The sequence below is a fragment of the Pezoporus occidentalis genome, unplaced genomic scaffold, assembly GCF_034315485.1.
Source record: "Pezoporus occidentalis ecotype Australia unplaced genomic scaffold, CSIRO_AGI_Poc_V1 ctg87, whole genome shotgun sequence".
Classification (NCBI taxonomy): domain Eukaryota; kingdom Metazoa; phylum Chordata; class Aves; order Psittaciformes; family Psittacidae; genus Pezoporus; species Pezoporus occidentalis.
Genome location: NW_026916231.1, coordinates 289,076 through 304,160, shown reverse-complemented (window position 1 = coordinate 304,160; position 15,085 = coordinate 289,076). Strand labels below are relative to the sequence as shown.

Below are 15,085 nucleotides of genomic sequence, written 5' to 3'. Positions count from 1 at the left end.
AGCTGGGTCTCAAGGCATGCATCCACACACTGAGTAGAGAGTTGCGTCTGTTTGCATTCAAAACCCATCACACAATAAAACGCCTCTCACTTTTGTGCCTGTTCATTTGATAACAAGTTATTTTGGCACTCAGATTCTGTCCATCTATCTAATATCTGCCACTTCAAGAACATTCCACTTCCTGGTACAATGGCTGGCTGAAACATCATTAGCCAGAGAAGTCACACTCCTGCTTGGCCTCCCATCTGCCTTTGTTAGATGGATATTTTATTGGCTCATCCCGTATGAAGGCAGTCTCTTCCACGTTCAACACAATTCAACCCATCCCAAGCTGTGACCAGGAGTAACTGTGCTTCCGTGCAGGGTGGAGGGCTTGCACTAGGTGTCCTTTGAATTTGAAACTCATCATAGATGTGTTATGAAACAAGGGCTGCTTTGGTACACAGCAGGGTATAGGACTCTCTTTAAGTCCATATATCCAGAAATAAAAGTTGTATTTTATCTGTGTTTTTAAAAGTGTCTATTGACATAAACTTGCTTGGGACAAACACACGTTGAATAAGTTAAACTGGACTTTATCTTCACAAAAATATTGAGAAGAATGAAGGTACCTAGCTATAGTGGAGAGGGTTGATGATATTAATTAATTATAATTTAATTCCTTCATCATAAACAAAGTTATATAGAGCAGTATTTAATGCATTTTTAATGCAAATATATGATAATTGATGTTAGGCATCCAAAGGTCTTTTGCTTTGTAAACACAGGAGTGGATTGCTATGTGAAGACTGGAGATCCACAGGAATGCACAGAGTTACTTGTACCTCTGTTTTTACATCAGGTGCCCATGCTGTGCTATCTACAGCACACATCACATAGTTTACAAGGAGATTCCACTGGGAACACTTTCCATCCATGCTTAATAAAAGTCTCTCTGTTGGATTGTAAGTAAACTTGTAGTAATCAGCAGAAGAAATTACACCGCCAGGCTATCTCTTGCTAGCGAGTTTTGCTGCCAAAACTTTTGTGGGGTCATGAGTTGCTGACATTTTTATGTCTTTGGAGCATGTGTGCTCATTACTGCTTTTTTGAGGTGCTGCATGTCCTTGCTGCAAGAAGCTGTAACAGCAGAGGGGCTGCTGCGCACTGGGTAAGGACCCCGGGCTTGCAGCTGCCAACATTGCTGTGTTCTTCGAGCACGTATACAGTGGTATTTTGCTAGTAGCTATGTGCTGGCTTGTGCTGTTTAGAGAAGAGATTTCACTTGGGCAGGAGAGGCTGAATTTTGTTGGCCTACATCAACATAGTATGAGAATGCACAGAAACTCAGGGCAAATAATGCTGACTTCTGACAGTAAACCTCAATAGCACTGGACAGCTTAGATTTGTCCCACGCAAGCATGCCCTACCAACCCATTGCTGGCAGATGTTCTGCTCTTAGCTGATGCTGCTTTTGATAACTGAAAAAAACCAACTTTGACACAGAAGTGGAAAAGCTAGCAGAACTGTGTAGAAGAATATACGCCATGGTATGCTTACTGTTTTTCTTTCACAGTGTCCCTATATTTTCCCTCATTCTATGTGCTATTAGAACATATTTATTTCCTGCCAGGCTGTTTAAATGGAAAGACAAACACGTCAGGGTCAAGATTGGAATACTTCTTCCTAGAAAGAACTGAAAAACAGCACTTCTTGGAAACTTAGGAATATTTATTCTCAGCTCCTTTAACTGAAAAAGAAGTGGAAATAAAAGCTGAAGGTTGCATTGATTAGCATCCCGTATTTACCTGCCTACAGCGCAAAGCAACAAAGAAAAACTTTAAATGAAGAAAATACCTTCTAGTGCTACTGAAATACAATGTGGACCTAGAGGAGACTTTTGTGAGATTAAGTAAAAAAAATAAAATAGTTTGGTAAAGTAAATAAATGTCATAAAATGGAAATTATGAGTATGCTTCTAAAAAAGGGTAGCTGGTGTACTGGTAATTCTTTCAGGCTGTTACAGTGTGCTCTCACTTCAAACACCTTTTGTGTTTGGACCTGTGTTGGCAGCTTTTCAAAGGAATCTCATACTTCTTTCCTCCCCCTCCCCGCTTTGCATAATAATTAGTATGTGAATATGCTTGTGATTTCTTCTTATTACTTTAATACCGTCACATTTTAGAGACTTCAATAAAATTCTGAGCTCCACCAAAACAGTCCTTGCTCCAAAAACCATGCAGACTAAAAGGACTGGAAAAACAAAACACAGGGAAATAGCATCTCCGTGCAGGGAGAAGCATGGTGCCAAGCAACTGTCCTATCAGAGGAGACCCAGGATCCATTCAGGCAGTACCCTGTGCCTAACAGCACACTCCACCAATTGCTTCATATACGGTATTATAGAGGGTGAAAAAAAAAAAATAAATCCCGCAGTAAGAAGTGTCATCTGTCCTCACATTAGATTTATTTCCCCTTTCCAGAAGTCAGATATCAGCTTATTCCCCAAAGCACCAAGTTACAATCAGATAATTATGATGATTATTTTTGACATTCATATATATCTGATCCCTTACTTGAGTATTAAGTTGTAGACTCTGACACTGTTCCTACCAGTGTAATCATGGCAATCTTGTAAAGATACATCCATATGAAGACCTTCAATCAACTGAATAGTCTTAATGAGTTCAGAAGTATGTGAGATGGATCACACATATGATTTCTGGATGAGGGGCGGGGCTAGAATTTTGCTCACCATAGTAGCTTTTAAAGTCTGGGAAACTGAGCACAGTTCTCCTCAGCTCCAACCTCTCCCTGATTTACAATTAAAATTCCAAGGATGGAAGAACAGCAATCCAGAAGTCTGAAACCTGCAAATTAAAGGAGAAAAAAACCTATGCATTTAGAGAATAATGCAAAATATAAGAAAATAATGTAAGAGATGGGTGTGATGGAAATACCCTTCCCAAGGCTAAGTGAGTATTGATAAGTTTCAAACCTGTGAACAGATCTGTGTATGTTGCTGGCTAATGAGGCTTGAGGGGTGGAGCTCTAGGTTTTACTTGCTCTTATTTATTGCTTCTCAGCCAGGACAATGTAAAACATGAGTAGTGTGTTATTTTCCATCTGACCTGGGATTAGTGATAGCCATGCCAAGATTTCTCCATCCTTCTGGCTACTTGATCATGGAGGAAAAAGATGGCTTATTATCACTCATCCTTTTTACCCCTTGGCTGTGGAAGGACTAATAAAGGAACATAATTCAGGGAAAAACAAGAAACCAGTTTTTGAAAGTGATTTAATTGTAAAGGGAGCAAATGAAGAAAGAAGGAACCACTCTCAGGAACCAGCCCAAATCCTAAATTCAAATAATGCATGTACAGTTTTACATGACACTGTTTTCATGTCCCATACTCTCTCTCTAGTTGGAAGCAAAAAGAAAAGCTGTTAAGTTCAAGAGGGTGTGGGTGCGATAGCCAGTCATTGAGAACGGAGTATTTTCTTGCATGACTTACAGCAACACATATATAATTATTTAATCATTGTGTGTAATCTCTTTCCAGAGTACAGTCCTAGACACAGCTTATAAGACATGGTACGTGAAGGATATACAGAATGTACAGGAAAGAGACAGGTAAACAGGCAGATCTCTGACAGCAATTTCCTTGTGTAACATTTTTATTCAAACAGTTATTTTGTTACCCTCAATGTAAGAGGGCTCTCAAGGACAGCATCAGTTTGAGAACACCATACTGCTGCATCCCACCAGCATGCTTCCTGATCTGTGTAACAGAGGGCACAGCTCCAGCTGCAAAAATGTACCATGGAGATTGTGCACTGAAAAATACAAGTAAAAAAATACAACTGGGCCACCTCAAACAAATGGGTGGAGCAGTCAGGTTGGCAGGGACAGCCATTACATCATAGTAACATGCATTTAAACTCCCTTCTGAAGGTACATGCCTAATGAAGGACATCTTTTCACTTAGGCATAAAGTTCATGAATATAGGAGTACTGTGCTACATATTAGAGCAAAATTCTTCACTGTCTTCCTTCTACAGCATCTTCTTGGAAATGCACCAAGGGCTTTGATTCTAACGATGCTTACCTGCAAGCACCTGGGTACTCCCATTGACGTAAATAAAACAAATCAAGAGGTTAAATTCAAGTGTTTGAAGATTAAGACCCATGTTCATATTTTAAGATTTTATCTACAGAAGAAATAGCACTCATTTACATAAGTGTTTGTAAAAGTCGCACCTTTATTTAAATAAGCATGTTACTTATGCAGGAAGCCGCCACCTGAGGAGCAGAGGTCCGATGTCAGTTCCCAGCAGTGTGAAGGCAGCAATGGCTCTCAGACAACTGGAAACCATCACTGACTGATATTGTATTGCCATGGTCTGAATTCCCCAGTGAAAAGGCCACTGCGACCATGCAGGGAGCCAGAATACCTCATCCTGCTTTACCTGTTTCATAGAAGCACAGAACGATTTGGGTTGGAAGAGAGCTTAAAGGTCATCTAATTCCAACCGCCTTTCCATGACAAGGAACCCCTTCCACTAAACCAGGCTCCTCAAAGCCCCATCCAGCCTGGCCTTGCCGTTTGCTGTAGGTCCTTGCACCATTAACACGTCCGCTCTACAAAAGCTCAATCCAGCGCAGCAGGCAGCCCCACACCGAGGAGGTTTCTCTCCGGGATGGGCTGGTGATGGTGCATGAACAGAGTTTTTTGGCCTCCTCCCCGGGAAGCAGGGTCGGGTGGGAGCGTCCTTGCCGAGCCTGCCTGGCCTCAAAGGAGCCTACGAGGCGCCACACATGGCCTCAAAGGAGCCCGACCCGCCAGCAAGTGGGGCTCGCCCGGCCCCGCCTGCAATGGAGGACCGGCCAGACCCGCGATGGTTGCAGGCCTCCAGACGGGTTCCACTCGGCTTCAGGCGGCCTCGGGGCGGCCCGCCCCTTCCAGCCCCTCGGCGGCTCCTCCTTTCTTCGTCCCCAGACAGCCGGCCGGGCTGAGGAGGGGGCTGTGCTGCCGCCGCCGCCGGGTCCGCGCAGGGAAGGTGCGTGTTTGCTCTTTCCCCTCTTCATCCGTCTCTCCTCCTCCTCCTCTTCACAGCGGGCCGGCAGCGCGGAGCGCTCCCCCGGGCTGCCCGCGCTTCTCCCCGGACTGGAGGCACGGAGAGCACGCAGGCCCCCATCTCCAGCGCCCCGGCGGGGCTCAACTCCTGCTCCTCCTCTTGCCGATGCCCTGTCAGGATGTGCTGGAGTCCCGTCCCGTCCCCACCTCCGCCCCCCCCCCCCCCTCCGGAAAGGGGCCTTCAGCCGCTGAGCCGCAGCCTCGGGTGCTGCCGGCTTAGCTCTGCCTGGGGCCGAAGGGCTGGAACCCTCCTGGGCCCACCTCACGCCGACCTCCCGCCCTTCTCTGAGGCGGACAGCTTGGTCGCCCTTCGGGAACACGGAGGCTCAATCGCATGACAAGAAACGCCTGCTTATCGTCATATTCCTTTTAATTTTAAATCAAATAGCGACATGAAGTTGTAGTTGGCAGTCGCATTTGTGAGTAGGGGACACACGGTCGGTGTTAGGTGAGGCATGGTGGTCAGCTGTGGTCAGCAGAGTTGACAGCAGTCACTGACTGGTAACTGTGCTGCTGCAAACGGATAAACCCGTAAATAACAGATGGGTGCATTAGATACTTAATTCCAGTTTACAGCACACTTCATTATGAAGAGGTCCCAGAATGTAAAGCGGTTTAGCACTTCTGGGTAAGAAATTGTAGTAACTGGTGCCCATTAGATTTATTTTGACAGAACTTTATTCTTCAAAGACTACCTTTTTCAAATTGATGCAAAAGGGAAAAGAATGTAAGAAGAGAGGCATTTTTGTATATATTCAATTTTTATATCTTTGTATATGCATATACATATTTTATAGATGTATTAAAATATATACGAGAGAGAGAAAAGTGAGATGTAAAAAAAACCCCAGAAGTGACATGTAAAAAAAAGTAAGCTTTGCAAGCTGAGATTTTGCTAAGGAAGCATTCAATATGGAGGAGTGTTTTGTATCTGGTGGTGATGTCTTACAAGGCTCAAGTCTGCTCAAAACTGAAGAGAAAATTTGAAATACAAGCAGTGTATTTCTGTTTGCTTGTTGATAACTTTCATTCTTCAAACTGCAGAATTTGTGGGACCTGTATGAGCATCGAAAGCGCCTGCTCAGAGAGGGCCATACACATTCAACACCTGAAGTCCAGGTTTCTTGTTTTGTAAGCCTTAGTTTTCAAAATTCTGCCTGTGTTTTTCACTCTCTTAAAAATTACATTAATTTTAACTATTTTTACGCACTCTTTTGTAGTAAAAGACTGCAAGAGTGTTGTAATCTGTCAATGAAAGGGGAACATGTGGGTGTTTCTTCTTATGAAGCAATACTTGGTGTTACTGTACAACAAATTCCTAGTGGGGGAATGGAAGAATTGCTTACATCAACATCTATCTAGAATATATCTCTCTATTTTAGCTTGGGAAATTAATAAGATTGAAGCTAGAGTGACCAAAGTTGGCATTGAGTTTGCTCTGGTTATTTTTCTGTGAGGATGAAAGCTTTTATTAAAAGTCATTCTCATGCTTACCTACTATCACTTCTTAAAATCGCCTTCCAGTCTCGTCTGGTGCTCTCTCTGTTATATTGTATTTTTTTAATAAAACCTCAAACACTTCTTTCCCCAGAGAAACCTTACAAAGCCTGCTATATCCATGAGAGTTCTTGTGTCTCTTGTTTCCTTGTAAGTTTTGCCTCATTTCTTTAGACATATCCACTCTGTTTTGGATAGCATCTCTCAGTTGTGCCTTGCCATCAGTTTTCTTTTTACCCAAACTTCAAGCTTTCAGATGAAGTCTGTGCAGATAAGCTTGGATCAGGGCCACCACAGCTTTAGGGATTCATACAAAGCCTTTGTCTTGGTGTTTAAAATATATATAATTCTTTTGAACAGCAGAACAATAAAAGCAGATTGCAAATTTGGGCTGGGGAAGAACAACCTGGCATTGACCCTTGTTAGGAGACATCTGTCAGTAAAAGCTCATATAAATTCTTATTTGTTTTATAGCATGTTTTTCCAAATGCCTGCATGTCTTTAATACCAAATCAGGAAAGGAAGCAACTTACAGAGTCTCTTATTGTTGATACAATTGCACAAACTCATAATGCACATGGGATTCTTTTATCGATTCCTGTTATAGTGTATAAAACTTTCTTGCTTTAAGATTGAAAACTTTGTCTTTTCATTTCATCCTTCCTTCCCAGCTGTGGGAGGATGAAGATGAAGGATGGCAGTACATGTAAGAGATAGCAGCTGCAGGGGTGAAATATTTTGCTTAGAAAAGTACTTTGTGCGTAGAAATGTACAAAATGATTACGATCTTGAAGCTTTATAGTTCTTTCTGTTTTGTCTCAACAGGAAATATTATCTGTCAAAAACTGCATTGCAGTAATCTTTCATGTTTTTGTTACAAATGTCTGCAATAATCTCAAAAGTAGTGAAATAAATGTTCTTTCTTCAGTTGACCCTCAGTCACTTATATTTTCACTGCGATGGCAATAGTGAATTTTTAGCTGTGATTTGAAATCCCCTAAATGCCAATTGCTTGATTAATTTGGTATTTCTGAGTGAATCTGTGGAGTATGCTCTGCTCTTTTTCATTTTGGTTTTACAGTAGAAGAAAAAATTGTATGTCAGTTTTAGAAAAATGTTAACCTTGTTAGCCTGTAGTCTTAAAAAAAAAACGATAATTTGGGTGCCTTGATCTTGCAAGAGGCTTGTTTTCTGTTTGTGAGACAGAGAGAATCGATCAGTGATGGTGGTAGGGGCAGTGACATTTATTATCTATCTATCTATCTATCTATCTATCTATCTATCTATCTATCTAATCTTTTTTAAATGGAGAGCATTCAGTCATCCAGTATCCAAATATCCAATAAAAAATGATATCCAGTATCATTAGGATTTTTTTTTCTTGTCTTGGTATTAATAATAGCAATATTTTCTCAGTCTTTTAAATCTAATTAAGATAGATCTGTTTGATGAATTTTCTCCGCAGTGGGTTAGAGACAAATGCAAAAATCCCTTTGGTGCTGTTGCTGCCAAGAGGGATTTGATAGAAGTGTCTAATGAACAGATGTTCAGATTAAAATGCATCTCTAAGAAGTTATTTATGTATGTTGGCAAAATGTTTCTTTGTACTACCCACTGCAATCAGAGGTATGGCAAGAGACCTGTGGTCTTAAAACCCAATTTTTAAAGTAACTAATGCTGTTTCAGAAGAGAAAAAATCCAGTCAAATTTATCTCAATTCTATAAAATGAATTTTAAATCAGTTATCTTTATGTTTATAGTGAGAGGAGGTTAATCTAAGGTTAATCCCTTCCAATCCAAACCATTCTATGATTCTGTGTTTCTTACAGGAAATATAAAAAAATCGGATTTATTTTAAACTTGCTTGAGTGACCATCCTGCATTCAGTACAACAGTGACAACCTCTACCAGCTCAGGATTTGCCAAAACCTGTTTTGTGACCCCACAGATGTAGCATCCATGCAACTGAGAATTGTCATCACCCTTGTGCCACCTGTTTTAGTACTGATGTGAGAAAACAGTGCTGGTTTTAAGCATACCTGTGTCAGTTTATTTTTTCCCTTCTTTTTCTCCAGTTGCTGGTTATGGTGTCTGATCTTCTACTTAAATGTTATGATAGTATATTTCCTGCTAGAACACTGTGTATGAAAGGGAATGAGATCACTCTTCCACCCTCCCCCAGTTTTTCTAGCTTTCTTCTGCTACGTGTATTTTGATGTCCTGTGCCTTTTAATTTTTTTTCAGAGGAGGCACTTGACTGTGAATTTACATAAGCCCCACAAAAGGGGCTCATGCAATATTATGCATGTGCAATATTATGCATGTGCAATATTATGCATGTGCCAATAGACACTTGAGAAAGAAATCTGCTTTTTTTTTGAGGTCTTAAAATGACATCTGAGCCAATAGACTCCATTGGGAAAGCATCCACTTTTTTATCTGTATCTTTTGAAGACCAAAGCATAAATCTGATCTATCTATAATGGCTTCCCCTTCTACTTTCCACAGGTTTTGAGATTAGCATTTCTGATCTTGCTGATTTTTACTGTACTGAATCACAGGGCTCTCTCTGGTCATGTTCTCCCATGCAAAACACAAGTGCTCTTCCGTGGCAGACTGTGAAAACACTTCTTGGGAGTTTTAGTTTAATGAAATTCTTTATTGCTTTGGAAGCAGAAAGAATTGGAAGTTAGTAATTTCTTTAAGATTGATCATATACTGCAGTAGGCTATTAATATTTTCTGTTATGACAACTAGATAAGGCAGAAAAGTACATTACTAGTCTCGGGTAATGTATTCAGTGCTGCCAAGAAAATACACAGAGCAGACAATTTCTACCTCAGTGATGCACTGTGAGATACCCTAGAAGGAAAACAAAGTCAACTTGATCTTAATTACTTGTTCAATTTGGTTGTCTTGAAATAGTTGTTGGCAAAAAATCTCTAGAGGGTTTTCAGAAGCAAAATATCTCAGGAATAGGCTTGGGAAATTCTGTGCTGGCTCTGAGTCACTGCCCTTGTCTAATATACCTGCAGCTGCTGCAGAGGTTTCTACCCCAGCCCCTGCCTGTCCCTTGGTCAGTGATTCTCTACTACCCAGATAGCAGAGCTGTCTGCTCATCAGGCTACAGGGATTGCTGCAGTCCAGTCATCCTTTCCCATTTTGCCTTTGTCAGTAACCTACTGGTAGTCATGCTTGGGATTAATTTCTGCAAACAAAGGATAAATATTTTTCACTCACTGGATTAGTTCCAAGAACCAGCTGGCTGTCTGACCAGTTGGGTAAGTTTCTGGTGCAAGTGAATGGCAATTTGGAGGGTAGAGCCACTGTAGCTGAGATCTAGGTGGACTTAAGCAGTGACTGATCCAAATCTTCTGTTGCCCAGTCCGTAGGCTAATAAAATACACCTACATTGATTTTAAAATACGTTAGTGCTGCAGCTGTGGTCTGTGATACATGCTTCATTTTGAACTTAACATCTTATGGCTGAAGAGAAAATTTGCAAAAAAGGGTGGTAATGAACAGGAATATCTCTGTGGTTGCCCTTCAAAGAGAATGAGAACAGATGTTCTTATTTCCAGCAACCAAGATGGAAACTTGTTTCCTTTGCTGCCCAAGTCAGCAGGTACATCTTGCTTTACAGTGCTCACTGCTGTATACTACAGTCATGATTATTAAAAAGACCCGGCTTAGCAAAACCATCATTATATCCATTATGGATGAATCATACTGGACTTACTGGTCTGATTTTTGACTGTTCTAGCATGTCTGGTGATGAGAGAGGAGAAAGTGGCTCAATTGGAAGAAACTTGGAGAGAATAGCTGATGCTAAATGTCAAAACATCTCTCAAAAGTTTGCTGTGCTCATAGCAGGTGACAGCGCTGTCTCCATCCTCACATCTAATTTTGACTGGAACAATAAATTTTTTGTTTCATTGGAAAACAGATGGTCAGAACAGTATGATAATATTTCCCTGTTTAGATCTGGTAGCAGGTGAGCTGCAAACTCATTTGCAAGACTTTTTTCCCTAGAGGAAAAGGTATTTCCCCATGCCAAGTGGTGTTTCTGCTAGTAGTCCTCTCATTGCTCAAAGTAGGTCTGATGTTTTGTTCCAGAATATTGGCTTTGAATAAAGATAATCCTTTTGACACAAGAGTGTAAGTCAATTTGTGTTTGTAACCAAACAAGACTTTGTGCTTTCTCCAGTATGGGAATTTTGGCATGGCTAGAAATGATTTTTTTTTTTTTTCCCCTCACTTCACACTCTTGCACCCAATGTTATCTGTGAAACAAATTTGTGAAAATTCCTTTATGGTTTAAGCTTTTAGGCTGGCAGAAGTCAATGCATGTTGTAAGCTTTATTTGAGGAGCTATCATTATCAATGATATGTTTCTTTGATCCGTATTATACGCAAGTTTTATTTGCAATAGAAACAGAAAAAACCTTGTACAAAGTGAATTCTGTTTTGCTGACCCTGACTTTAAGTCAGGAGATGAACCTAGTAGTTAAAAAATGCATGATATATGTGTCTATAATGCATATTTGATGTTTGTATGCTTGGGTTTGGTTGTTTTTTTTTTTCTTTTTTCTTTTAATCAGTGCCATTTTCTTGTGATTATGGTGCAGCCCCCTCGGCTATCTCATCATTGTGTTACACACCACACTCTCCTAAGTCCCACTGTACAGGTCTCAGGGGTTTACCAGAGTCAGAACAGTTATGTTTTGGGGGAGTGTTGGTCACATTTTCTATTTTGTTTTTCCTCTCATTTCACATGTTTCTTTATCTTATTTGGTTTTTCCTCATTGTTATAATTCTGGAGGATATGGCACTTCTCTGTTGCTACTGTTCTCAATGCATTGGTGTTGAAATGTATTCAGATGAGAAAATTGCAGTTGTTCAGCCTGGAGAAGAGAAGGCCCCAAGAAGACTTTATTGAGGCCTTTCAGTACTTAAAGAGGGCTTATCAGAAAGATGGAAAGGGGCTTTTTACAAGGGCCTGTCACGATAGGGCAAGAGGTAATGATTTTAAACTAAAAGAAGGGAGATTTAGACTAGGTATAAGGAAGAAATTTTTTACAAAAAGGGTGATGAAACTCTGGAACAGATTGCCCAGAGAGATGGTAGATGCCCCATCCTTGGAAACATTCAAGGTCAGGCTGTACGGGGCTCTGAGCAACCTGATCTAGTTGAAGATGTCCCTGCTCACTGCAGGAGGGTTGGATTAGACAACCTTTAAAGGTCCCTTCCAACCCAAACTGGTTTGTGATTTTTTGATGACTCTTCTGAAAAATCAGAACACACAGCCCAGCTGAGCAGCATGCAGACAGGAATGAAAGCATGGGAAAGTGCCTTTCAAGAAGGTCTTATAAAAATACCTGTTGGGAGCTTATATATGAGCATATATATGAACTGTATATAAAAAAACTAGATGCACATTGGATAAATTCAACCTCCCAAAATTACCAGAATAAAACATGCAGTCTAACATCTGTTCCTACAGACAAGTGGCATGGGAAGGATTTGAAAGTCAGATAATACTAGCTTTTTTCTGGAAAACATTTTCAGCTTTGGTGAGGTGACAGCTGGACGGGTGGCTGCAAGCATTGCTGCAACTGCGGGTGGTGGTCTGTACAAGCTCAGCTGTTCTTCTGAAAGCAGGTAACTTTGCTGTAGAAAAAGCCTTAATCTAGGAATTAAATGGGATAGTAAGCTTAAGAAAAGTAGGCTTTTTGCTGACCTTGCCCGCTGTCTAGGTGTTTAAGTACTTTGTACTCAACAAGTAGGGCTTGTTGGTAAGCATGGAGTAAGGAGTGTAGGATTAGCGTTGCCATCAGATCTGTTCCAGTGGATAACTGGGAAATCATCATTGAGGAGCAGGACTGATATGTAATTCATTGCCCAGTGCACTGATTATGTCCCAGCCTGGCTTCCAAATGATTTGAAAAAAGAGCTTTCTGAGGAGTGACCTTAATATGGAAATCATGGAAGTGTGGGCACATGTGGTAAGACCATCATCTTTGATGTCCATCCAGGATTGGCACTTCATTGAGAAGTCACAGATGACTTTTTGGCTGCTTCTGAATGAAGGGACAGTTGTAACTTTATGTGAACTCTACCTCGTCAATTGGCCCTGCTTGCAGGCTGATGTATATGATGAAATTGAAGCCAAGTTTAAGTGATCCTTCAATACCAGTTTAATTTTAACTTGGAATTGCATTTAATTAATGAAGGGACTGACATTTGCAACATCTGGATTCACTGAAGTAGGCAGAGGCTTCATTTTTTTTCCTCATACTAGTGACACCAGAGCCCCAAATATCAAATAGTCTCTACTCGTGCTGCAGATAAAGCCCTCTGAATTTTATGCAGCTATGACAGTGCAAATGTGTGGTTTTGAAAATTACCATTTATAGCTAAATCAAAGTAAAGTGCTCTAAGTGGGTCGTTTCTGCAAGCTTTTGTCTGCTTAATGATTGGTCTTGGACTAGAAACACTTAAAAGGTGGCATTCCCAAAGCTGTGCTTTCAGAGGGCTGTTTAAGAGGTAGGCTAAAAGCCAGAGGTGTCCCAATAACCCTGCTCCCTGACCAGTTTGATAACACTATATCTAAATAGCAATTTAAAGAGTGTTTAAATAGCTTTACCTTTTATTGTGTTCCAGGCATAACTCCTTTAGCAAACCCAGAAGGAGCTTGTGGTTGTCACTTGCAATAGCAAAAGGACAGGGGTCTAGAAATGGAGCTGTGGGCTCTCAGGGCTCTGCTTGGCTGAAGTCACTGTGTGCTTCCTGAGCTCAGGTGCAGTCACTCGCAGGGTTTGGTGTGTGCTTGGCAGCAGCAGCAAGCTGCTTTTCTCAAAGACGGTCAATGTAAAAACTTGGGATCTAGGTGCTGGCACCTGTGTGTCAGCTTTGCCTCATACAGCCTCAACTGTGCTAAAGTATTTAATAACTAGGACAAAAATTCTGACTGGTTTGTTTCCTCCTGTACTTTCTTGGCATAATTTAATCTCTGAGTATTACTGCTCACGTGCAGTGTCAGAATCATGTCAGTTTCAAAGTCAGGGAGGGAGATGTCTTGACACAGTATTTGCAGAGAGATGATTGTTTGCATTCTGTCTTCAACAGTGTTGCAGATGATGTAAAATGTATGCCAGAATATGATATATGTGTATACCTAGTCAGCTTATGTTTGCCAAAGTCAGTCTTCCCTTAACATGACACTCAAGTACCCTATCAGCTTTTGTATTGTCACATTCGAGACCCTGCTAAGCATCTGTATCAACCAAATGGTACAATGGATAGTTTGTCAGCTGGAACAAAGAACCTGTAAGGGTTTTACAGGATAGATCTCTATTTGTTTTTCTAATACCATGAGATTCAAACCATAATTGTGTTGAGAAAGAGTTTCATAGTTTGTTAACTAGGTTCTTCCCACAAATATTTTTTTTTGCCATTTTGGAAGGCTGTCTCCAGTGTAGCTGCTGAGTATGTTTTGGCAGTGGTACTTTTTTCATTTGTTCTGGAGCTGCTGTTCGTATCAGAGCACGTTTGTTCTGGGGTATCTCTGCAGGTACAGTTGTGTGAGAATAAGGCATTAATTTTTTCTTTGACAAGTACATTATCTAATATCTGTTTACTCCCCTTCCTTCTCTTTCCCTTCTCTCCTCTTCATTTTCTAAAGACTTTCCCTAATGAAAAACATAATCTTCCCAATTTTCTGGAAACTGTTGCCTTCAGGTCACTTAAAAAATGCTGATCAAGGCCAATGGCTAATATTTCTAAACCTGAAAACTGTACTGTGGGCATATTCTATGCTTAGCTTTATTGATAAGTCAGTGTGTAAGCATCTCACTAAATAGAAAATGTAGCTTGTAACACCATTAGTCCAATGCTACTAGACCCAATTAAACATTTTAATTTGAGCACATGAATGGGATTTGAATATATAAATTGATAATACAGCTACTTTTCCTGATGATAATTCTGTGTACTGAGAAATCAACATAGTCCTTTAAAAGATGTTTTGCACTCTTGATTCCACTTTTTTTTTCTTCAGAGAGCAGAATTTTCTTCAGAGAGTAGAATTTTCTTACCAGACTTACTGATGTCAGCATTTGTCACTGTGCTCTCTATGTAACTGGTGTGTTTACTCTTTAGTATGTTCTTGAGGCTTTTTTTGGTTGTTGTTTTGGGTTTTTTCCCACTTTGATTTACAGTTGACTTTTTGTAATATGACCGTTTGCTTCACTGCAGCAAACATTTGACCACTCCTTTTCGTAGTGTCAGAAGAAAGGAGTTGAGTGGTCATGCTAATTGAAATGTCTTTCATGTGGCAACTGAATCACATGGAGATGTCACATCTGGGTCCCTCCTCTTCCACTTGTTTGTCCGTTGTCTCTCTGTAGTTATAAGGCTCTAAAGGCATGTTCCTCTCTGTGCATCTGTGCAGTGGGCAGTACTGTGGACCC

At 40.7% G+C, this 15,085-nt stretch overlaps 1 protein-coding gene across 1 annotated transcript in view; it reads left to right on the top strand.

The window, feature by feature from the left end:
• Positions 1-4,834: 4,834 nt before the first annotated feature.
• Positions 4,835-15,085, top strand: part of CPQ (carboxypeptidase Q) — a 156,601-nt gene continuing 146,350 nt past the window's right edge. The window contains exon 1 of the mRNA XM_062604605.1: positions 4,835-5,040. The gene's annotated coding sequence lies outside the window, so the exon portion shown is untranslated. The remainder of the gene's footprint in view (positions 5,041-15,085) is intronic.